This window comes from Leuciscus leuciscus (genome assembly GCF_965113295.1).
Source record: "Leuciscus leuciscus genome assembly, chromosome: 13".
In the NCBI taxonomy this organism is placed as follows: domain Eukaryota; kingdom Metazoa; phylum Chordata; class Actinopteri; order Cypriniformes; family Leuciscidae; genus Leuciscus; species Leuciscus leuciscus.
The window spans coordinates 36,240,625-36,265,389 of record NC_138737.1 but is presented as its reverse complement, the minus strand read 5'-3'; positions in this window follow the sequence as shown (position 1 = coordinate 36,265,389).

Here is a 24,765-nt window from a genome sequence, read left to right as displayed (position 1 = left end):
TGTAAATGATAAATCACGTTTGAGATTTGTGCTGGCTACTGTATACAGGCCACCAGGGCACCATAAAGACTTTATCAAAGAATTTGCTGATTTTCTATCAGAGTTAGTATTGGCTGCAGATAAAGTACTAATTGTTGGTGATTTTAATATACAGTACATATAGATAATGAAAAAGATGCATTGGGATTGGCATTTAAAGACATTCTGAACTCTACTGGAGTTAGACAACACGTGTCAGGACCTACTCATTCTCGTAATCATACTCTAGATCTAATATTATCACACGGAATAAATGTTGATGCCGTTGAAATTCTGCAGCAGAGCGATGACATCTCAGATCATTATCTAGTCTCGTGTAAACTTCATTTAGCCAAGGCTGCAAAGCCGACCCCGTGTTACAAATATGTTAGACCTATCACTTCTGCCACTAAAGATTGCTTTATTAATAATCTTCCTAATCAGTTTCATCATCTCAGCATCCCAGATAGCTTAGAAGAACTCGATATTGCAACAGAAACTTTTAACTCTCTCTTTTCCAGCACTTTAGACACAAAGTCACTGTCCAAGTGATCTGATCTGACGTGTACGCAGACTGGTGCATAGATATATACACTAGATGTCGCCTTGTCTACGGCAGTTCATTGGAACGAATGTCTTTAAGGCGACATCTAGTGTATATATCTATGCACCAGTCTGCGTACACGTCAGATCAGATCACTTGGACATGGCTGCGTATAAGAGGTAAAAACGATATAAATACTGTTCGTTTTCTCACACAAACCACTCGTTTCGTGTCTTAGGCCATCAATGTGTACTTACGATGGGGAATTGTTTAATTTGGACGACGGGGAATTGTTTTAATTTGGACGACGGGGAATTGTTTTAATTTGGACGACGGGGAATTGTTTTAATTTGGACTCTGTGCTTGTGTTTTGAGACCGTGACCATAGACCTGCATTATATGACTGACAGACAAGAACGGTTTGACCTAAAAATATCAAAATTGAAACTACTGCGGAAAAAAAGACACCTACATCTTGGATGCCCTTGAGGTAAGCTAAAACATACCAAAAATTAATTTCAAAGTGAACTATCCCTTTAAAGGGCATCTTGCAGGTTAGTATGGAAGCCCGTTTCCGCCACATTGAGTAAAAAAAATAAAGATTCTTTAAGTCATAATAATGAGAAACTTTCTCATAATTATGACTTAACATCTCGTAATAATGAGAAACTTTCTCGAAATAATGACTTAACATCTCGTAATAATGAGAAACTTTCTTGTAATAATGAGAAACTTTCTCGTAATAATGACTTAACATCTCGTACTTTCTCGTAATAATGACTTAACATCTCGTACTTTCTCGTAATAATGACTTAACATCTCGTACTTTCTCGTAATAATGACTTAACAGCTCGTAATAAATGAGAAACTTCCTCGTAATAATGACTTAACATCTCATAATAATGAGAAGCTTTCTCGAAATAATGACTTAACATCTCGTAATAATGAGAAACTTCCTCGTAATAATGACTTAACATCTCGTAATAATGAGAAACTTTCTCAAAATAATGACTTAACATCTCATAATAATGAGAAACTTTCTCAAAATAATGACTTAACATCTCGTAATAATGAGAAACTTTCTCAAAATAATGACTTAACATCTCATAATAATGAGAAAGTTTCTCGTAATAATGACTTATTTTCTCGCACTTCTACACATGCGCAAAGCAGCGGAGCAGAAGGGCGTGCCGCACTAGCGACATCCGCTGGTCAAAGCCGTGTAAATGCATCACAGCAAACATGGCACGCTCTGCAAAACAGTTGTTTTCATTAAAGTCAGTGTGATCTACTAAGTGCAATCTGTAGTATCATTAAATAACATCATCAGTAGGCCTATATCTTCCATACTTTTCCATGCGCACGATAAGGTGTGAAAGTGGAATGCAGAAGCAGGATGGTTACCATGGTAAATTGTTACATGAATTTACAAAACTATCAGATTAAAGTAGGAATATTACATTTATTCATCAAGTTTAAGTGTAACATCTTCATAAAATATATGGGTACATGTGTTAATATAACACGTATTTTGCAGATGCTTCTAGGATATTTGATGTGCAGGTTCATCTGGAAGATATCAATACAGAAATCACCTTTAAGATGTTTATGACTTTGGGGACATTTAAACATAGTTGGGCAGTGGAATGGGGGAAAACGCAAGGTCGAGACGTGTTTTTAAAAGCTGAACTTCTTTTCAATTTAGCGCCGCATTTTTAGAACGCCGTGTCATGCGCGAGCCGCTGCAGAAGAGCGAGCGAGCGTCCGTCTAGTGCGCATATGCCTAGAAAAGCAATGAAAAAGCGCGTTCTGTATGAACGGACCCTTACACAGATTTCCAGATAAGTGTTCTTAAACAGATTTGGAAAGGTGTGCTGTCTTATCATTCCTCCATCTATTTGAAATCCATGGATCACCCTTCTGTGTTGCTGCTTGTTCATACACAAAAATACAAATGAATATTACAAATGAATAAAAGACTATCTAGCTGTGGAAGCCCATCTCATATATTGATCATTTATCATTAATGTTATTCACTGCAGAGCGTGCCATGTTTGCTGTGATGCATTTACACGGCTTTAACCAGGGGATGTCGCTAGTGCGGCACGCCCTTCTGCTCCGCTGCTTTGCGCATGCGTAGAAGTGCGAGAAAATAAGTCATTATTACGAGAAAGTTTCTCATTATTACGAGAAAGTTTCTCATTATTACGAGATGTTAAGTGATTATTACGAGAAAGTTTCTCATTATTACGAGATGTTAAGTCATTATTACGAGAAAGTTTCTCATTATTATGAGATGTTAAGTCATTATTATGAGAAAGTTTCTCATTATTATGACTTAAAGAATCTTTTTTTTTTTTCTCAATGTGGCGGAAACGGGCTTCCATACTAACCTGCAAGATGCCCTTTAAGAGCAAATCATTTGTGACTCTAATGAGAGCGGTCTCAGTACTATGGTACGGTCTAAATCCTGACTGAAAATCCTCGCAGATATCATTTCTTTCTAAAAAGGAACATAGTTGTGAAGATACTGCCTTTTCTAGTATCTTTGACAGAAAAGGTAGATTCGAGATCAGCCTGTAATTGACTAATTTTGTAGGATCAAGTTGTGTTTTTTTTAACAAGTGGTTTAATCATAGCCAGCTTAAAGGTTTTTGGTACGTATCCTAGAGACAAAGATTAATTAATGATAGTAAGAAGAGAATCTATGACCTCTGGAAGCATCTCTTTCATTAGCTTAGTCGGTATAGGGTATAACATACATGTTGTCGGTTTAGATGATTTAATGAGTTTAGCGAATTCTTCCTCTCCTATAGCAATAAATGAATCAAATTTTTCCTTAGGGAGACTAAAATGCACTCCCTGATGCGATACTGTAGTCGACGGTTGCATAATTATAATTTTGTCCCTGATATTATCAATCTTATAAGTGAAGAAGTACATGAAGTCATTACTGCTGTGTTTACATTTCTGGGCTTGAAGCTTTCTTTTTCGTTAGTTTAGCCACTGTTTAAAAAAAAATACCTAGGGTTTTGTTTATTTTCTTCTAATAGGATTGAAAAATAAGCAGATCTAGCAGCTTTTAAGGCCTATCTGTATGCAATCGTGCTCTCTTTCCATGAAATGCGGAAAAAAACTCTAGTTTTGTTTTCTTCCAGTTGCACTCCATTTTTCTGACTGCTCTCTTAAGGGCTGATTTTATTTAATCGTTCACTTTGAAATAAATTTTTGGTATGTTTTAGCTTACCTCAAGGGCATCCAAGATGTAGGTGTCTTTTTTTCCGCAGTAGTTTAAATTTTGATATTTTTAGGTCAAACCGTTCTTGTCTGTCAGTCATATAATGCAGGTCTATGGTCATTATCTCAAAACACAAGCACAGAGTCCAAATTAAAACAATTCCCCGTCGTCCAAATTAAACAATTCCCCATCGTAAGTACACATTGATGGCCTAAGACACGAAACGAGCGGTTTGTGTGAGAAAACGAACAGTATTTATATCGTTTTTACCTCTTATACGCAGCCATGTCCAAGTGATCTGATCTGACGTGTACGCAGACTGGTGCATAGATATATACACTAGATGTCGCCTTGTCTACGGCAGTTCATTGGAACGAATGTCTTTAAGGCGACATCTAGTGTATATATCTATGCACCAGTCTGCGTACACGTCAGATCAGATCACTTGGACATGGCTGTGTATAAGAGGTAAAAACGATATAAATACTGTGTCTTAGGCCATCAATGTGTACTTACGACGGGGAATTGTTTTCATTTGGACTCTGTGCATGCTCTTTGAGACCGTGACCATAGACCTGCATTATATGACTGACAGACAAGAACGGTTTGACCTAAAAATATCAAAATTGAAACTACTGCGGAAAAAAAGACACCTACATCTTGGATGCCCTTGAGGTAAGCTAAAACATACCAAAAATGTATTTCAAAGTGAACTATCCCTTTAAAGGGCATCTTGCAGGTTAGTATGGAAGCCCGTTTCCGCCACATTGAGTAAAAAAAATAAAGATTCTTTAAGTCATAATAATGAGAAACTTTCTCATAATAATGACTTAACATCTCGTAATAATGAGAAACTTTCTCGTAATAATGACTTAACATCTCGTAATAATGAGAAACTTTCTCGTAATAATGAGAAACTTTCTCGTAATAATGACTTAACATCTCGTAATAATGAGAAACTTTCTATAATGAGAAACTTTCTCGTAATAATCACTTATTTTCTCGCACTTCTACGCATGCGCAAAGCAGCGGAGCAGAAGGGCGTGCCGCACTAGCGACATCCGCTGGTTAAAGCCGTGTAAATGCATCACAGCAAACATGGCACGCTCTGCAGTGAATAACATTAATGATAAATGATCAATATATGAGATGGGCTTCCACAGCTAGATAGTCTTTTATTCATTTGTAATATTCATTTGTATTTTTGTGTATGAACAAGCAGCAACACAGAAGGGTGATCCATGGATTTCAAATAGATGGAGGAATGATAAGACAGCACACCTTTCCAAATCTGTTTAAGAACACTTATCTGGAAATCTGTGTAAGGGTCCGTTCATACAGAACGCACTTTTTCATTGCTTTTCTAGGCATATGCGCACTAGACGGACGCTCGCTCGCTCTTCTGCAGCGGCTCGCGCATGACACGGCGTTCTAAAAATGCGGCGCTCAATTGAAAAGAAGTTCAGCTTTTAAAAACACGTCTCGACCTTGCGTTTTCCCCCATTCCACTGCCCAACTATGTTTAAATGTCCCCAAAGTCATAAACATCTTAAAGGTGATTTCTGTATTGATATCTTCCAGATGAACCTGCACATCAAATATCCTAGAAGCATCTGCAAAATACGTGTTATATTAACACACGTACCCATATATTTTATGAAGATGTTACACTTAAACTTGATGAATAAATGTAATATTCCAACTTTAATCTGATAGTTTTGTAAATTCATGTAACAATTTACCATGGTAACCATCCTGCTTCTAAATTCCACTTTCACACCTTATCGTGCGCATGGAAAAGTATGGAAGATATAGGCCTACTGATGATGTTATTTAATGATACTACAGATTGCACTTAGTAGATCACACTGACTTTAATGAAAACAACTGTTTTGCAGAGCGTGCCATGTTTGCTGTGATGCATTTACACGGCTTTGACCAGCGGATGTCGCTAGTGCGGCACGCCCTTCTGCTCCGCTGCTTTGCGCATGTGTAGAAGTGCGAGAAAATAAGTCATTATTACGAGATGTTAAGTCATTATTTTGAGAAAGTTTCTCATTATTACGAGATGTTAAGTCATTATTTCGAGAAAGTTTCTCATTATTATGAGATGTTAAGTCATTATTTTGAGAAAGTTTCTCATTATTACGAGATGTTAAGTCATTATTTCGAGAAAGTTTCTCATTATTACGAGCTGTTAAGTCATTATTATGAGAAAGTTTCTCATTATTACGAGCTGTTAAGTCATTATTATGAGAACGTTTCTCATTATTACAAGAAAGTTTCTCATTATTACGAGATGTTAAGTCATTATTATGAGAAAGTTTCTCATTATTACGAGAAAGTACGAGATGTTCAAGTCATTGTTATGAGAAAGTTTCTCATTATTACGAGAAAGTACGAGATGTTCAAGTCATTATTACGAGAAAGTTTCTCATTATTACAAGAAAGTTTCTCATTATTACGAGATGTTCAAGTCATTGTTATGAGAACGTTTCTCATTATTACAAGAAAGTTTCTCATTATTACGAGATGTTAAGTCATTATTATGAGAAAGTTTCTCATTATTACGAGAAAGTACGAGATGTTCAAGTCATTGTTATGAGAAAGTTTCTCATTATTACGAGAAAGTACGAGATGTTCAAGTCATTATTACGAGAAAGTTTCTCATTATTACGAGATGTTAAGTCATTATTACGAGAAAGTTTCTCATTATTACGAGATGTTAAGTCATTATTATGAGAAAGTTTCTCATTATTACGAGATGTTAAGTCATTATTACGAGAAAGTTTCTCATTATTACGAGATGTTAAGTCATTATTATGAGAAAGTTTCTCATTATTACGAGATGTTAAGTCATTATTACGAGAAAGTTTCTCATTATTACGAGATGTTAAGTCATTATTATGAGAAAGTTTCTCATTATTACGAGATGTTTAAGTCATTATTACGAGAACATTTCTCATTATTACAAGAAAGTTTCTCATTATTACGAGATGTTAAGTCATTATTACGAGAAAGTTTCTCATTATTACGAGATGTTAAGTCATTATTACAAGAAAGTTTCTCATTATTACGAGATGTTAAGTCATTATTACGAGAAAGTTTCTCATTATTTTGAGATGTTAAGTCATTATTACGAGAAAGTTTCTCATTATTATGACTTAAAGAATCTTTTTTTTTTTACTCAACGTGGCGGAAACGGGCTTCCATAGGTTAGACTACCCAGTGAGTCAAGGTATAGAAAAATAATGTAGGAACTAGATTAAAATATAAATATATACTTAAACGCTATTAAGGCTTCTAGAGTCGTTTTTGTGAGAAAATTTTACTTCCGCATCTGAAAACCGCCGGAAGTGACGTAACAGGAGGGAGTGCGGTCAAAGTAAACAATAGGAAAGCAATGGATCACAATGACAGTTCGGACGCTGAGGAAATTGTAAATGTTTACTCGTATGACGGACCTCAGCCATATAAGTTAATTATGAGCCTGCTATGCAGCCAAGAGAGCAGGACAGGCCAGGCAACTACTTTTATTTGTGTAAACTCACAACAACAAGAAAACGTTGTGCTTTTGTAAAATAAAATAAAATTGAACAGGGTGCGCGTTCATGATCTCTGTGAATTGGAGCGCGTCTCAAATTAACTGAAAAACAGTGTATAGACAAGCCTCACAGACATGAGAAATATAACTATCTATATAAAGTCTGTCCACCAACGAAAAAAATTCAATCGAAAGCAAATACGGTACCATCTGATTATATCGAAATGAATGAATCTTTCGAGTCGAATCTTTTTCAATGATCCACTCACGATTCGGCTGCGATTAAAAGCTATCAAGAGGTAAAGCTCATCAGTGATTATAATATAACGACTTAAATTGCAGTTTGTTCGTCACATAAAGCTATCATATGAATAAATAACGATATTTATATAACGGACGAGTCGTATTAGATCACTTGTATGATACTTTTGTGATGTTTTTTTGTCTTTTATTATTATAATTTTTTGCGTGACAGCCCCCAGTAGGCTAACGTTACTCATTCACTTTCATTACATCGACAAGTCAAGAAGAGTCTCCATTAGGCTACATATTCAAAAATGTCCCTTTGTCTTCCATGGAAAGTCAACTTAAGGATTTGCACATGAAGGTGAGTAAATGATGGCAGAATTATCATTTTTGGAAGAACTAGTCCTTTAATATGCTTTTTAAGGCAGAGATTATGCATCGTCTGCAGAGCTAACGTTACTTACACAAAATAACATCTAAAGCGCATGTGACGAAGACAATATCTTTTAAAGTCTTTTAAATAAATGATTCTCTCTTCTATCCTTTTCTTTTGGTATAGAATAAAATACCAGTTCGGGGTTCCTCTTTCGGCTGTTGTTGCAGCCAACTGCACATCATTTTAAATATAAAACGCATGTGTATACTGATATTTTTCTAACGTCTGAACTCCTGTTTATACATCCATACTCCCTTAATTAAGATGTTTCAATATATTAGTATTAAACGCATTTTCTGATAATTTATATTTCAAGTTTTGACTGCAAATGTCACGTCCATTACGCTGGAACTGCCCAATAGTAATGTAAAGATGTGGTAGCATTGGATCTGGACGGGAAGGATAACTCTGGGAGTTGGAAGGGATGTGTCGTGATTCTGCCTTCTCACACCGCGACAGGCGACACAGGTTCGTGGATCTGAGTGTCGCGATTTCGGTTTCATTTCGCATATAGCCTACAGCCCTTATAATCATAGATGACGCCACGGGTTTTTATTTAAAAGAAAGAGCGTAGCCTACGTTTTTATGTAGGCTTATGGGAAATTTATATTCACAATAGCGAAGAAAAGAAAAAAATCGGTAGGTCTTAACGCAAGTTAACTTATGTTTACATTAATTATTTGAGTGTTTTCCATGGTTGTGTTGACATTTCTGCCTTTATAACTGAGGGGATTATAATCAGAGGAAGGTTAAGTTTAAAATAAAAAAACGTTTCAATGTAATATATTTGTCTCCTGGTCCTTATTTTAAATAGGTCATAAAAAAATATCAATAATTATCGATATCGACCGATATGAAACCCTTATATTGTGATACAGTTTTCAGCCATATCGCCCAGCCCTATTTCAATGTTTAAGTTTTCTTTACTGACTGACTCACTCATAAAAGATAGTTTTTTGCTGAAATAATGTATGTAACTTCTGTTGCTGTTTGCGGTCAGGGACTATTATTTCCAGCGGAAGGAAGGCTTTTAGTGATTTTACTTCATGAAAGTTGCACAGATACATATTTTTCGGCTTTAATAAATGTATTGTGTAGTAACTGTTTTATAAAAGCAGTAAGGTACTCAAGGCTAGTGTTGGATCATAATTAAATGATCACCTTAATGCTTACATGGTTGAAACCAACAAAAGCACATCCATGTATGACGTAGCAGAAGCGTTTTTGAACTGCAAGATTCTTTAATCTGTAGATAAAAAATTAAAATAAAGTACCTGATAGTGAAGTTTGTGGGATGAGAGACAAGATCTATAGCAAAATGATGGCCTCTCACGGTGGCTCCATACAAAGACCAGTCGCTGATGGAGGCACCACAGCCAAAATGGACAGGAGTTCTGCATGAGTCAGGTAAGCAGAATAAAATACACTGTAAATAAACAGTATTAAAACAAAGGGTTAAGTCACTAGTACACATGACCTTCCATGGCTTAATGCTTCCATAAATTAAATTTAGGAACTTCATTTTTAATATTCATAATAATTTAACAGAGGTGGAAAGTAACTACTACAAACACTTTCGGGTAAGGTGTAAACAGCCCCTTAGTGGCGAAACAATGTAATCGATAAATGCGTTACTCTATATGCTGATATGCTGATTTACTCTATTTTGATCGCTATCGTAGACATCAGTGTTTATATTTGAACTTTGCACTTTTATCCCAGTACTATGATAATTTGAACTATTGTGTCACAGAAATAATGGTACTATGAGGTTGAAAAGGCTTTTCAATGCATTCAATCTCACATCGCTTCCACGCGTCCACTTGAAAGGGATATTACGTCACTCAACACTAAAAGATAACGACACATTTCATCCTCTGTTGAAACAAAAGTGGCAAACTTCTGTCAACCTCATCTATAAGCAAGGACAAAAATAAAAATAAAATAATTTAATTCTTTATTAAGCAATATTATTTAACCCTCTGATTATCTTCATTTGGGACGACACTAGTTATCTTTGGGGTCCCCAGACAATAACATTTAATTTTGTAACAGAATAATAGTTGTTGTTTTTTATGTAATTTTACACTGTTTATTAATCTTTTTACTCAACATTTGTGCAGTTTTTGGAAGATTTATGATATATTTTCAATTTCTTTAAATAAATAAATATTTATTTAAATAGGCTTTTTACAAAAAACAGCATTTTATGTAAAATTCACTTTATAAAAGACCCATATTTCTAACTTTCATTCATGGGGATAACATGGATAATTTTACATGGTTTAGTGTAAACTTTTTGCCCATATTTTGTAAAATGTCGTTTTAAAAGTAAAAAATTATAATTTTAGCTACTAGATGGCTATAGAGCTCCACTATATGCTATTTGACTAACTGAAAGATATCTTTTCACAAGATTTTCCAGTTGGATTCATATCTAAATATTATGAAATCACAATTCTAACAATACTTTTTTTTTTTTTTTTTACTGAAATTTATTTTTTTCAAATAATGTTACATTATGATTAGAATCAAACCTGAAAAGGATAAAAGTTGAAATTTTAGAGTTTATCATTTATTTCATCATCTTTTTTTCATATAATTGTACAAATGTGATCTACACTTCAGTTACTAACTGTAACAGAACAGATATGTACAGTTAGATTATATATTGAGTACAAAATACATGACATGAACATTAAAATGCAATGAATTGAACAGCATAAGTTAACAAATAAGCAAGTAAAGCCACCTCCGTTTCTCATAACAAGCGCGGGTGAAGCTCCGGGTGTAGCGTTAGCTTCGTCCTGTCACTGGCCTGTAAATCGGATTGGTCCGGTCGGAGATCCTTTATTTCTTAAAGGTCTTGTGAAAGGTTTTTATTTGTAAATCAATAACAGAATTTGGTTTAACTTCTGCCATTCTCTCTACGAAAATGATCAGCCTAGCTATGTTTTGACGTAGTCGGAGTGACGGTGTCGCCCGCCCGCGCACTCGCAGTAGTGGCAAAGAGCGTTGAGTTGAATGGCAGGTGACGAGAACCAATCAGATTGGATAAAATAACATGTATCCAATTCTGATTCGCCAGGGACGCAGCGACCTGCGTCCGGGGGAGAATCTTTAAGAAACCAATTAGAGACCAGCTTCAGGTCACATGCTGCCCGAAAATTTAAAGAGTCCATAGACCAGTGGTTCTCAACTCCAGTCCTCGGGACCCGCTGCTCTGCACATTTTGTATGTCTCCCTTATTTAACACACCTGAACCAGATCATCAGCTCGTCAGGAGAGACTCCATGAACTGATTTGAGTGTGTCAGATAAGAGAGACATACAAAATGTGCAGAGCACCGGGTCCCGAGGACTGGAGTTGCCATAGATCCATTTGTCCGGCGTCCCTCTCACATGAAACCAGAGAATGTCTAATAGGAAGAGAATTGGCACTCTCTGGTTACTTCCGGTTTCTGGACTGGCTGCAGTAACACGTCTCTGTCCATGCGGGGGCGCTCGCAGGCGAGTGCAGAATGAATGGAGGTCTATGGCGCTATACCCATCAAATTCCACTTTTCTCAGGATATAATTTTTTGTCTAGTAATTTGAATGTTGTATCCGAAAGGAGATGCAAAGAAATTACACATTGCTGGGTGTTAGATTTTTTAGAGTCACTTATTTGCTTTAAAAAGTCTTTTAAAATGTCAATGACGTCATACACAGTGATAGTGCTTTACGGCATCGGTTCCCAACAGGGGGGTCGCGGCCCACAAGGGGGCCTCAGCGAGCTCTGTGGGGGGTCGCGTCATATTTTGAAAAGTTTTGAGCAATTTGCATTAAATAAAAGTCCTTAACTTTTTTCTGTTCAAAATGTATATAATGAGCGAGTTCATCATGAATCCATTTTCCAAACCGTGTTTTTGTCTTATCCTGAATCACTATGGTGGTACACCTATAATAAGTGATTACATTGGGACTATTTTACCCTGGTTCGGATCGCTGCCGCTGCGGAGTAGCCCAGTACCTCGCACACAGAGAGAGAAGTAGTTCCGGCTACAATGTTCTTCCGAAAGACGCATTATTCTGTTAAAGAAGAAAAAACTGGCACTAGAGATTGAGTTGCTTCAAAAGGAACTTCAGAGTAAGTGCTAAATACACTATTTCACACAGAGTACTATTGCTGACCTTGGATAACAATATATCTTATTGCAGGCAAAAGATGACCATCATCGGCTTTTCTTGACAAAGAATAATTGAAATAAAACTCAAGGAACTAAGCATGTTGTCTTGTCTTCTATTCATTTAATGAAGGTTTTTGTTTTGAAAAAAAAAAAAAAAAAATGGTGTTCCACAATTCTGTCCCGTGCAGCTCTGCCACTTGGTTGGTCCAAGTACACTGGCTGGAGGTCATCATCAGGCTGCACCTCCACCACAGGGGTCCTCTCCTTTCTGATGGTGGCACTATTGTGGAGTATGGCACATGCAACAATAATGTCACAGGCCCTGTCAGGTGCAACCCGCAGACACTGAAATCTTTCCTTTAGTTGCCCAAAGGTCATTTCAATGCGTGCCCTTGTCCTGGCTAGAGCTGCATTGAAACGGGTTTGTGGTCCGGGGTTTGGGTCAGGGAATGGCGTCATGAAATACTGCCTGCAGGTATAGCCCCTGTCACCAAGCAGGATCCCGTCGTAAGCACCTGGAAAAATGCAGTTTTGTTAGGCTCAGAATAAATGTATGTAATACAGTGAGCTTGATATTAAATATTTCCTTACCACGTTCAAATAATGTGCATAAATGTGACTCTCTGAAAATCCTGGAGTCATGCACAGAACCAGGCCATTTTGCTTCCACATTTGTGATGTAGGACATGGAGTCACACACCATCTAAGATATTTTTAATCAGTCAACTGCATACTTTTTGATTACATTACTTTTTGTATTATTTGATATATTCTGGACTCGCTTCTCCAAGGTAAATGGTGAATTGTTTGATGTCAGGCTGCATGCTCAGAAAGCGGCAGTGGATTGTGCAGCGTGAGACCACCTTCAGCGACAGGTTCTTGTCGTAAAAACGGACAAGACATGGCTGCGAAAGACTTCCCGTATCACCTCCGCTTATAAAGCCGGGATCTAATCCTGTTAACATGAAATAAGCCTGCTCCCGAGCAGGTTTAAGCTTGGGCACCTGTTGCTATGACAGCAAGTCCAGGATGAGCGTCGAAGAACCAAACAATCCAAGATCATGCCAAATCTCCAACAATCAAATCCAGCTAACTGAGTTAGCGACGTACGAAGAACGGGCCCCTGGGGCCTGTTTCAGAAAGGAGGTTCAACTGAGTTGACTTACCCTGAGATGGGAAACTCTGAGTTTTCGGTTACAGAACAGCGGAAATTAGTTAGTTCAATCAACTCTGAGTTGACCGACTCTGAGTTAAGCGCGTGCACCACCACTATAAAAAGCCATTATCAATGGAGTGCAGATATTATGAGTCACCATGGTAACAGCGCCAGACAAAAAGAGGTCTGCATATTTCTCACCAGCTTCTGCAAGCGTAAGAAGACATATTATTATTTTTTAAATATCGGCTGCAGCAGCGAAGGACAACTAGAGTTAGCTAGGGAGAAAATAGTTGCTCGAGTCAATGCGTATGTTTACATTTTAATTAGTTATACAGTGTTGGGTGTAATTAATTACCAAGTAATCTAAATACTGTCATTTAATTAAAGGGATTACTCTTAATTCTTCTGTAATTTGAAGTAAAATCTGATGTAATTGCATTAGACTATAGAACAATTCTGTATATTTAACATACATTTTTAAAAGGTATATTTTTTATGTAACCTTCTCCCTCTACACACTTTGGTCAATTCAAGAATAATCCATGCAATTGTATATTGTTTATTTGAAAGCATTAAAAGTGCAGTTTCTTGTCTCTCCTTGTATTGTTCAAGTGGTTGAGGTTGATATGGGATTTATTAATAAGTAGACCAATACTTTCTAAAGATAGTCATTATTACATGAATCTAATTACACGGTTGAAGATGTCATTTGTAGTTAGTAATTAATAACTATTTTAGAGTAACTTACCCAACTGTTATAATATCAGAGGTGAAACTGGAAGAACAGTATGTTATTCAACCTAATTTTAATTTTCATGGGTGCAATCCTGCAGGTATTAAAAGAACATGGCAGCAGCTGAAAATTAAATATAAGAACATAATTCAATCAGGTAAGGTTTGAGCATATCATGGGTGTAGGGCTACCTGAATTTACAAATATTTGACATATTAAATAACTAAATAGCATCCCAGTGTCTAGCAGTGCAGCAGCATTTTTGGCTGGGGGAATTCCTGGAGGGACTTCAGAGCCAGTCACTCCCGAAGATCCAAGGGCCTTCATAAAATGTAAGAGGTTTACATATGTGTTATTTCTTATATAGGCTATTTTTGATATTTCCATTTATTTTACTTTGGGTTGGGTTTTTTGTTGGTCCCAACAGATTCCGATGGTAATATCTGTCTTTTGGAGCCTCCTGTCCCAACAAAACCTGCAGGCAGTTGTAAGTAGCCTACTCAATACACCAGAAATTATGACAAATAGTGTTATAAAGTGTACTCATCTTCACAGGACGATGGGGATAATGTTATGTGTCACATCAAACAATCTACACATTCAGATTTTTTCACATTTTTATGTGGAGTAGAATCTAAGTTTAAAGCTAAGTATAAATGGGTAGTCTTATCTCTCCCCCCGCCCCCAAAGTGGAAGAACAGCAGGAGGACGGTCCATCAACTTCTGTTGCACAGATGAACAGAGTTCAGTGATTTTCAGTAAATGCCACAGTTTAATTCTGTAGAATTTGTTTAGAACTACATTATGTAACTCTAATCTACTACTGTATATTCAGTTGCCAGTTAAGGAGTTAATAGACTTCATCTTATTTAAAAAATTGAAAAAAAAAAAAAAACAGTAAAAATAGCAATATTGTATTTATTAATTAAAGATTAATTTTATTAATAAAAATGTACTGAAAGAATGAATGAGGTGTTTAAACACCACTTCCTCTTTAAAAAAGGGGAGGAGACCGAAAGAAACTCTGGGTTTACCGAAGAAAACCTGCTCCCGGCCAGGTTAGGTTCACAGAGTAAGTTACCATGGTAACTGACTCTGAGTATAAGTTACCTCTCTTTCAGAAACGGGCTTGACTTACTCTGCTTTCTCAGGTTTAACATACCTCCCATTCTGAAACAGAAAACCCAGAGTTTCCCTCATTTCAGGGTTAACATACTCTGAGTTTTCACTTAACCTCCTTTCTGAAACAGGCGCCCCTGGTCTTTTCACGATCGGATAGCTATCCGATCTGAGAAAACGCATGAAGTGGCCAGGTGTAAACAGCCCCAGAAATCATTCTAATATTCTGATTTATTATGAGTGTTGGAAACAGTTCTGCTGCCTAATATATTTGATGAATAAAAGGTTAAAAAGAACTGCATTTATTAAAAAAAATATATAATTTCTAATAATATAAATCTTCTTTACTATCACTTTTTTTTAAAATCAATTTAACACATCCTTGCTGAATAAAAGTATTGATTTATTTAAAAAAAAAAAAAAAAAAATACTGACCTCAAATTACTGACCAGTAGTGTATATTGTTGTTACAAAAGATTTCTATTTTAAAAAAAATTGCTTTTTTTTTATTTTTTTTTTTTACTTTTTATTCATCAAAGTATCCTAAAAAAAGTATCACAGGTTATGAAAACATATTAAGCAGCAGAACTGTTTCCAACTTTGATAATGAATCATCATATTAGAATTATTTCTAAAGGATCATGTGATAGACTGGAGTAATGATCCTGAAAATTCAGCTTTGCATCACAGAAATAAATGATCATTTAAACCAATTATTTTAAATTGTAAAAATATATCACAATATTACTAGTATTTTTGATCAAATAAATGCAGGCTTGATGAGCAGAGGAAACTTCTTTCAAAAACATTCAAAATACTAATACTTATACTTGCCCTGTAATACATGTATTCTTTGTTTTAGATGTTATTAACTTAAATTCTTATGAATAATAAAAATGTTGTAATGTCTATTTGTTATTTATGGCCTGTACGCCTCATTATTGATCTGAGCTTCTACATCTTGAATTCGAATAACATTCGATAAAACATAATTGCTGGATTATTTTGACTATAATATATAAGCAGATGAAACATAGTAGGCCTATACACTGTTTATCACAGATTACTTTGGACCAAAGTTACCATATTATAATTAATTATTATATAGTTCTATTAATTCATTTTATTTAAATTAGCACTGGTTAAAATGTATAAAGCATGAACAAGATATGAAACAATATTTATTAATAATACACAGTTTAAATATCACAAATATCAAATTGTATTTTCATTTGCGTCCTATGCTGGCTAATTACGACGTTTAACCTGTTATCATAATGAAATTCATGCATTTATTTGTCATTTAAACTGATGCAAACAGGGAAAGAGAGTAGAAAACACTTATTATCCTGTCGCCCCCTCTAGTGGACAGCATTAAGTATTACGGCCTTCATTGCTCAGATAACTCAAGTCGATGGATTTTTTGGGAAAGTCTGACCAGTTAGAAGCAAGTTAGACCAGTCTGAGGGTCTGAGCTGAGTTTGGTGAAGCATCAAAGTTCTAGGCGGAGTCAATTTCTCATAATAATAATAACAATTAATCCCAAACCTGGTAATTTTGTCAGTATTTAATTTACGTTCACTGATTCTGGCTTCTCTAGGTAGGTAAGAACATATCTGAAAGAACTTCTCACACCTTCAACTACAACTCGATCCCTCCGTTCAACAAAATCAAACCGCCTCCTTCTCCCCAAGACTAAGCTCACCACTATGGGTGATCGGGCTTTCTGTTCTGCCGCTCCTCGGATTTGGAATGCCCTCCCAGACCATCTGAGAGCACCTCAAACTACTGAGACTTTTAAAAAAGAACTAAAAACATTTCTTTTTAGGAGAACCTATGACTTTTAACTATTAAATCTATTCGTATTTTATCACCCTTAAATGATCTTAACTGTAGCACTTTGAGATTTGTTCCAAATGTAAAGTGCAATACAAATAAAATCTATTATTATTATTATTATTATTCTCTCTTTTCTGTCTCTTTCTTTTCATGTGAACTGAGTAGGCTACACATGCTTAAATTCAAAAAATATAAACTTTATTTCTATTCAAAATTATTTATAGCCCATAGGCTATATGTCACACACGCCTACCTGCCTTTTGATGTAAATAAAAGACTAGAGTGGTAAATGTTACGGACATATTATCATGGTACAGTTCAGCCTATTATTGATTTTTATTTCCACTTCCCTTTTATCCAAAGAGACGGAACTATTTGCACTGTATTTATCAATGGGAGATATGCTAATATAATCTGTCATATACTGTGGCTCACATTAATGGGGTTGCTTGCAAGTCGCAGCAGCACGAATTACTTGACCAGCAACATATTTCTAAATCAAATAGTGTGTGTAGTTAACAGTGAGTGGTGGTTTCAGACATTATTTCATTAAAGGGCATTTGTCAGTGCCGCACTCGTAGCCTACTGACTCTTATTCTGCCTGACAGAAAGAAAAGCTCACAGCTTACTGAAGGCGGAGCGGTTTGACCAATCAGATGAAAGGGGCGTTTCAGCGCCGCCCACGTGTGCAAATGAAATATCGAACCCATAAACCGACTTGTAAACCATAAACGAAAAATGAAAAATCTAGCCAAAATCTAGCCAAAAAAAACGAATAAACGAGCTGGTTTTCATTTCTCCTTATTCCATTCTAAACAGGAAATGAAATGATCAAAAAGTGCACGGACCCTATGACTAGATGTCGCCTTGGCTACGGCAGTTTGGAATATTCTGGGCTCATCTGATTTTTTTGTACATAGCATAACCTACTTTGTTATGATTTTAGTATCATAATGATTAATAAATGCACGCACAATTATCATGAACTTGATTTGAACAAATGCCTATCAACTTGTGTGTGCAAAATTCAGAATTAAATGAATGTGCAGCAATTTGTACAAATAGAGAGTCTGTAGGCCTATACTGTTGTAGCCATTAAATAAGCGCATTTATTTTCATATTTGTTCAAATGTTATAATGTTATTTTTTTCCCCATGTATGTTGATTTATGAAAAGTGAACAGCACGAGTAAAAGTGAATTTCGTTTTGTATAAATTGTATCTTAATTTTAATACATTTTTCATCAGCCTGTATTTAATAAATAAGATAAATAAGATTTAATAAATAATAATAAAAAAATGATAATCTTGCATTGCACGTTAACTGGAGCGCATCTCATCCTAACTTAACGAAACTCATTGCTGTATGCCTCACACACAGACATGAGAAATACATCAAATACACAAAGCTTGAAATGTCTTTAAACGAAATAATTCAAAACGAAAAGAAAAAGGCTACTCTCTGATTATGTAATCCATTATGTGCATTTCTCTCTATAGGCGCGTTCACTATACGGCGATCGTCAACTTCATCTTTGCAGCCGAGTCGACACTGTCAGAAAACACTAGATTATAAAAAAAAAATCAATGCACGCGTCACCGGATTTACAAATGCACATCTTGTTGCACCCACACATATTATGTCGAAATAACGAGATATTATGTTGAAATAACATTATTAATAATAATACATATTTTAGAATATTTGATTGAATGCTGAATGTTGCGCTTGTTCAGTTAATAAAATTCAAACTTTAATTGTGATCATTAAAATAATTGAATATGAAATATTTAGTGTCCAAGTTTTGCTAATTAATTAATTTATATATGTAAGGCATTCGTTCCAATCAACTGCCTTAGCCAAGGCCACTGGTCTAGTGTATATATCTATGACTTGATCAGTCAAATGAAATACAATAAACGTATAAATAAATATTACAAATTAAAAACCGATCGGAAATGTGGTCCAATTTTCTAATACTATTATTTGATGACAACAATAGATTTGTAAAACAAAATCCAGCCATTTGTGTTTTTTTGTATCGTTTTTTTAAAGCAAAAAACCAAGCTGCACCCTTTTTTAAATGTCATCTTTCATTCCGAAAGAGAATAATGAACGGGGCGATGTACAGATTGTAAATATTTAAAATGATTGAATGATTTGATTGTGTCATTATGATGAAGAAACAAGGCAAAAAATGTAAAAAAAAACCATTTGTGGAAGGCATCCGATGAGTGTCAACCCGGCCAGATCAGCAAGTGCATCAAGGCAACCACGATTAGCCGGTGCACCAGCCAGCAAAGTGATTCAATGGTTCATAGGTGTAGCTCGCAGCCTCATCGCCCTACCCTCCACATCTTAAAGAGTGTACAGGCGGTTATTTATATAGGGCAGATAAGAGCTGTGTTTCTCTTCGACGGTAACTGTAAATTGAATTCAAGCTGCGATTTTTGAAGTTGGATATACTCGCGCGGGCAAATACAGATGTGTTAAACACGATAAGAACACAAATTGTACCTTTATTCGTTAATACAGTCGGTATTTCCCACAATGATTCTGCTTTGCTATTGGCCCACGTCACGATCAGTAAGCGCTGCTATTGGCGGTCACGATTATTAAGTATGAAAATGAAAATTCTGTCAGTAATTCCTCCCCCTCATGTTGTTCCAACCCCTTCCCAGCAAACATGCTCCTTTGGGGCCCGAATGGGGCCCTTGTGGGCAGCCCACTGTGGGCCCAGATACCGGCGTGAAATGCGGGGCACATGTGGGCCCCACACTATGGGGCCCAGGTGGGGCCCCATCGGGACAGCCCAAAGTGTGGGCTGACTGTGGGCTAGCCCACACTAAGTAGAGTGGGCCCCCATTGGGGCCAGTTGTGGGCCCACAGCAAGCCCACGCTATGGGCAAAGTGTGGGTATACTGTGGGTACATTGGGTTAAGTGTGGGTATACTGTGGGTACATTGGGTTAAGTGTGGGTATACTGTGGGTACATTGGGTATACTGTGGGTACATTGGGTTAAGTGTGGGTATACTGTGGGTACATTGGGTTAAGTGTGGGCATACTGTGGGTACACTGTAAAAAGTGTGGGCATACTGTGGGTACATTGGGTTAAGTGTGGGTATACTGTGGGTACATTGGGTTAAGTGTGGGCATACTGTGGGTACACTGTAAAAAGTGTGGGCATACTGTGGGTACACTGTGTGGGCATACTGTGGGTACACTGGGAAAAGTGTGGGCATACTGCGGACAATGCAAAGATGTATTGTAATATACCTGTGGCCTTAACAAACAACAAGATTAGTTTGGTTGTACTTTGCATTTGCCACAATACATGCAAAATAATTACACTTGTTGAAAGACGAAGTAGTACATTAGAAGTCATATGTTTCAAATAATTTCATTTATTCACAGTCATGTAAAATATATATATATACACAATACATTACCGTTCAAAAGTTTGGGGTCAGTACATTTTTTTAAATACTTTTGAAAGAAATCCCTTCATCTCATCAAAGCTGCATTTATTTAATAAATACATTAAAAAGAGTAATATTCTGAAATATTGTTGCAACTTAAAATAACTGTTTTCTGGTTTAATCTATTTTACAAAGTAATTATTCCTGGGATGTTAAAAATTTATGTTAATAATTTATTACAGTAGCCAACATTAATCAATCCCCTCGGATACCAGAAGATCTTTGCCAGATCTCAAGTCTTCTGGTTCTTCTGCTCCTTCCACCATCCCAGTCTCTTGCATTATGATTTAACAGGATCAGGATCAACCCCTTCGGATGCTGCGGCCTGGCTGTTTTTTGTGTCAGTTTTTTCTCTAAAGTGAGAAAAAAACAACAACAATTGAAATGTTAACATAAAAAAAATTACAAAAAAAACTAAAACAAGGGTTGTTCCAAGTGTAATTTATATATGACTGGAGAAACCTGAGAATAATTTGAGTTCCGGAAAAATAGTTACAGGTGTTTATTATTATTAAAAACTAATTTAGGCGGTGTTGTTGAAAGAGAAACATACAGAAAGTGAACCAATTGAGGGCATGATGAAATAAGAGCATGAGAACAGTTTACTAAAATTATCAACACAACGTAAAGAATAATTTTGTCAACTTGTACTCACACTCATGTCATTCCAAACCTGCATGATTTCTTCTGTGGAAGATGATATTTTGAAAAATGACTCAAAAAGTCAATGGGATCCAATGGGATCCAATGGGATTAAATAGAGGGAATGTGTCCGACAGTCAAAAATGTACTTGCACAGAAAAAGAGTGACCTGTGCCTGAGTGGCTCTTTTGGGTTTATTATTTAGCTGTTTGACACACATCACAATTAAGGAAAAAAGAGAGAAGACAACTGAATATTAGTCAAATATTACATAAATCTATACAAATAAAAATGATCATTTTTTCATCAGTGATTATTGACTAATTAATATGTCAGGAGTTCTCAACTCAATGTCCAGACCTGATCATCTCACTTGCTCTTTTAACCAAAAGAGCTTGATTAGCTTGTCCAGGCGTGCTGGACCAGGGTTGGTGCTAAAGTCTGCAGGACAGTGGTCCTCAAGGGCCAGAGCTGAGGTCCCCTGCAAAATGTTCTGAACATGACTAGATCGATCACTTACAGCAGTGGTGTCCAGTCCTGGTCATGGAGGAGTTTAGCTCCAGCCTGTCTGTAGTGTCTGCTGATCCTGAAGACCTCGATCAACTGGTTCAGGTCTGCTTAACTGGGGTTGGAGCTCAATTCTGCAATCAGGATTAGACTGCAATAAATACTGAAAAGAGAGAGGACAAACAACATTTCAAATACAGTATTTAATGTTGATCTTAACTTTAAGATTAATAAATGCTGTAGAAGTAATTGTTCACTAATTGTTGGTTCATGTTAACTAAAGCTAACAAAATGAAACCTTATTATAAAGTGTTACCATTTATTAATAATGAGAGAGTCGGCCATACGAGTATAAAATTAATTAATATGAATCTTAAACTGGTTCAAACTAGGCTACTGTATTGTATATTCATGTTAATACTAGGCACAAATGGCATTATAGCACTCCTTTAATTTGCCCTCCAGGTGGGCGTTCCTATAATGGTGTGAGTCATGTGACGTCACGTGAAATCAATGAATTAACCGTCCAGTGAATATTTTTAGGTTAAATAAATTAGTTTACTTTCATTCACACATTTGGAAATTGTCAGCAAAACCTTTACAATACTATCAAAATCTCTCATATACTGTACACATACAATGTAATTAAAAGCCTAAATTACAGCTCAAGTTAACCTGCCTCTAGCTAGTAACAGTTAGCTGCTACTGTTAACTTAACGGTTGAGATGCTAGCGGACTTTTCCTGAAGACACTAAATCATTTCTATAAAGTAAATATTCAACGGAAGCGTGTAATTTACATGAAAGAATGTGTCAGAAGCATTTGTATGTACTATTTGTGTAAGTTTGGGGACTAAACTTACCTGAAAGTAGTGAAAACAACAGCTAGTGAGAGACGGAGTTACTGCTTGTGTCAGTTGAGCTGTCGTCCCGTTTCCATGGTAACACCCTCCGCTCCAGTTCAAATGCGGCTCGCATGTTCAGCGCGAGCGCCCATTAAAACACGTAAAAGTCACGCAGCATTTACATAAACATAGAATTGATGGACGGGAATTATTTGATAATCAGATAAAATATCTTGAAAACTTTGGTTTGTTCCATTTGTTCCTATTTTAATAAAACCTGTTTAACCTCAGTGAGATCAATTATGCAACATAATAACTTGAAAATATCCATTAGGGAACGTTCTCTATAAGTTACTTTTAGGTTATTCAAAAAATAACCACCCTGCAACGTTCTGGGAATGTAATTTTATGGTTGCAAAATAATAACTTAAAAATAACCATTAGGAAACGTTCTCTATAAGTTATTTTTAGGTTATTTAAAAGTAACCACCCAGCAACGTTCTGGGAACGTTATTTTATGGTTGCAAAATAATAACTTAAAAATAACCATTAGGGAACGTTCTCTAGAAGTTATTTTTAGGTTATTTAAAAGTAACCTCCCATCAATGTTCTAGGAACGTTATTTTATGGTTACATAAAAATAAAACCAAAAAAGAATGTTCCCCTAACGTCCCAAAAAAATAACCAAACGGGAAGCAAAAACTAACGTTAGGGGAATGTTCTGTATTAACTGGGTGGTCTGTCTGACTTTATCAGTCTGTCTGGGAACAGCTGCAACAAGCAAACAGGTAAAGATAGTACTTGTCTTGCTATCTTGTTGACTGTGTGCAGTTTTAGTTAAGTATGGGATGGACTGTTGAATGAAATAACATTTATGACATTTTACAGGATCGTTAAAATAGTTTGATTAACCCTGAGCTTCTAATCTTAAAACAATGATTTAACTGTACTGTTATGGTGGGTTGCCCACAGTAAACCCTCATGGTGGCCCCACAGTGAAAAACAGCAATCCTAAATCCTAATGGGGGCCCAAATGGGTAAAACTGCTATGGGCCCCGCATGGGCAAACCCACTGGGGGCCTGTGTGGGTTTTTCTGTGGGCAGTCCGACAGTGGGTTGCCCACAGTAAATCCTAATGGGGGCCCAAATGGGTAAAACTGCTATGGGCCCCGCATGGGCAAACCCACTGGGGGCCTGTGTGGGTTTTTCTGTGGGCAGTCCCACAGTGGGTTGCCCACAGTAAATCCTAATGGGGGCCCAAATGGGTAAAACTGCTATGGGCCCCGCATGGGCTTACCCACTGGGGGCCCGTGTGGGTTTTTCTGTGGGCAGTCCCACAGTGGGTTGCCCACAGTAAATCCTAATGGGGGCCCAAATGGGTAAAACTGCTATGGGCCCCGCATGGGCTAACCCACTGGGGGCCCGTGTGGGTTTTCTGTGGGCAGTCCCACAGTGGGTTGCCCACAGTAAATCCTAATGGGGGCCCAAATGGGCAAAACTGCTATGGGCCCCACATGGGCTAACCCACTAGGGGCCCATGTGGGTTTTCTTTGGGCAAGCCCACTGTGGGCTTGCCCACAGAAAGCCCAAATGGGGCCCGAAAGGGTTTGCCCTTGCCCACACTGTCCCACAGAAAACCCACACTTACCCACAGTGGGCCCACACTGGCATGTTTGCTGGGTTCGTTCATCTTCGGAACACAAATTAAGATATTTTTGATTAAATGACTAAATTGGACTATATTAACGATGTGTTTAATGAACTTTTCTGGGCCAGCAAGTTTCAAAGCCTTAGAAGCCTGAAGAAGTCTCGTTCCGAACACATCGCGATATTTGGCATCAGTTCACGTGTGTCAGATGTTGGTAAGTAGTAAATACGCTGTCCGAATAATGTGTGATATATAATGTATTTTCTGTTTGTCGATATTAATCAGATTAGCTCACGTTCAGTCACGGCATTATATCTGTCATCTCCGTCCACTGAGGCTTTGCGTTTTATTGCTTTCTAATTCAAAACAGGGTGATTAAGTTACACTGCCTGTCACATGACGTGAGCATAGGCCTAAAGACCTTAAATCAGTTAATCATATTCATATCAGATTAAAAGTAGTACAATTAGTTCCAAAGTTGTATTTGTAGTAGAAGCACAGTACAAACAACACTTACCATGCTTTTACCACATTAACATTAGTTTTACTGTGGTAAGTGTAGTAAAAAGACAGTAATCACAAAACTTACCATGCTTTTAC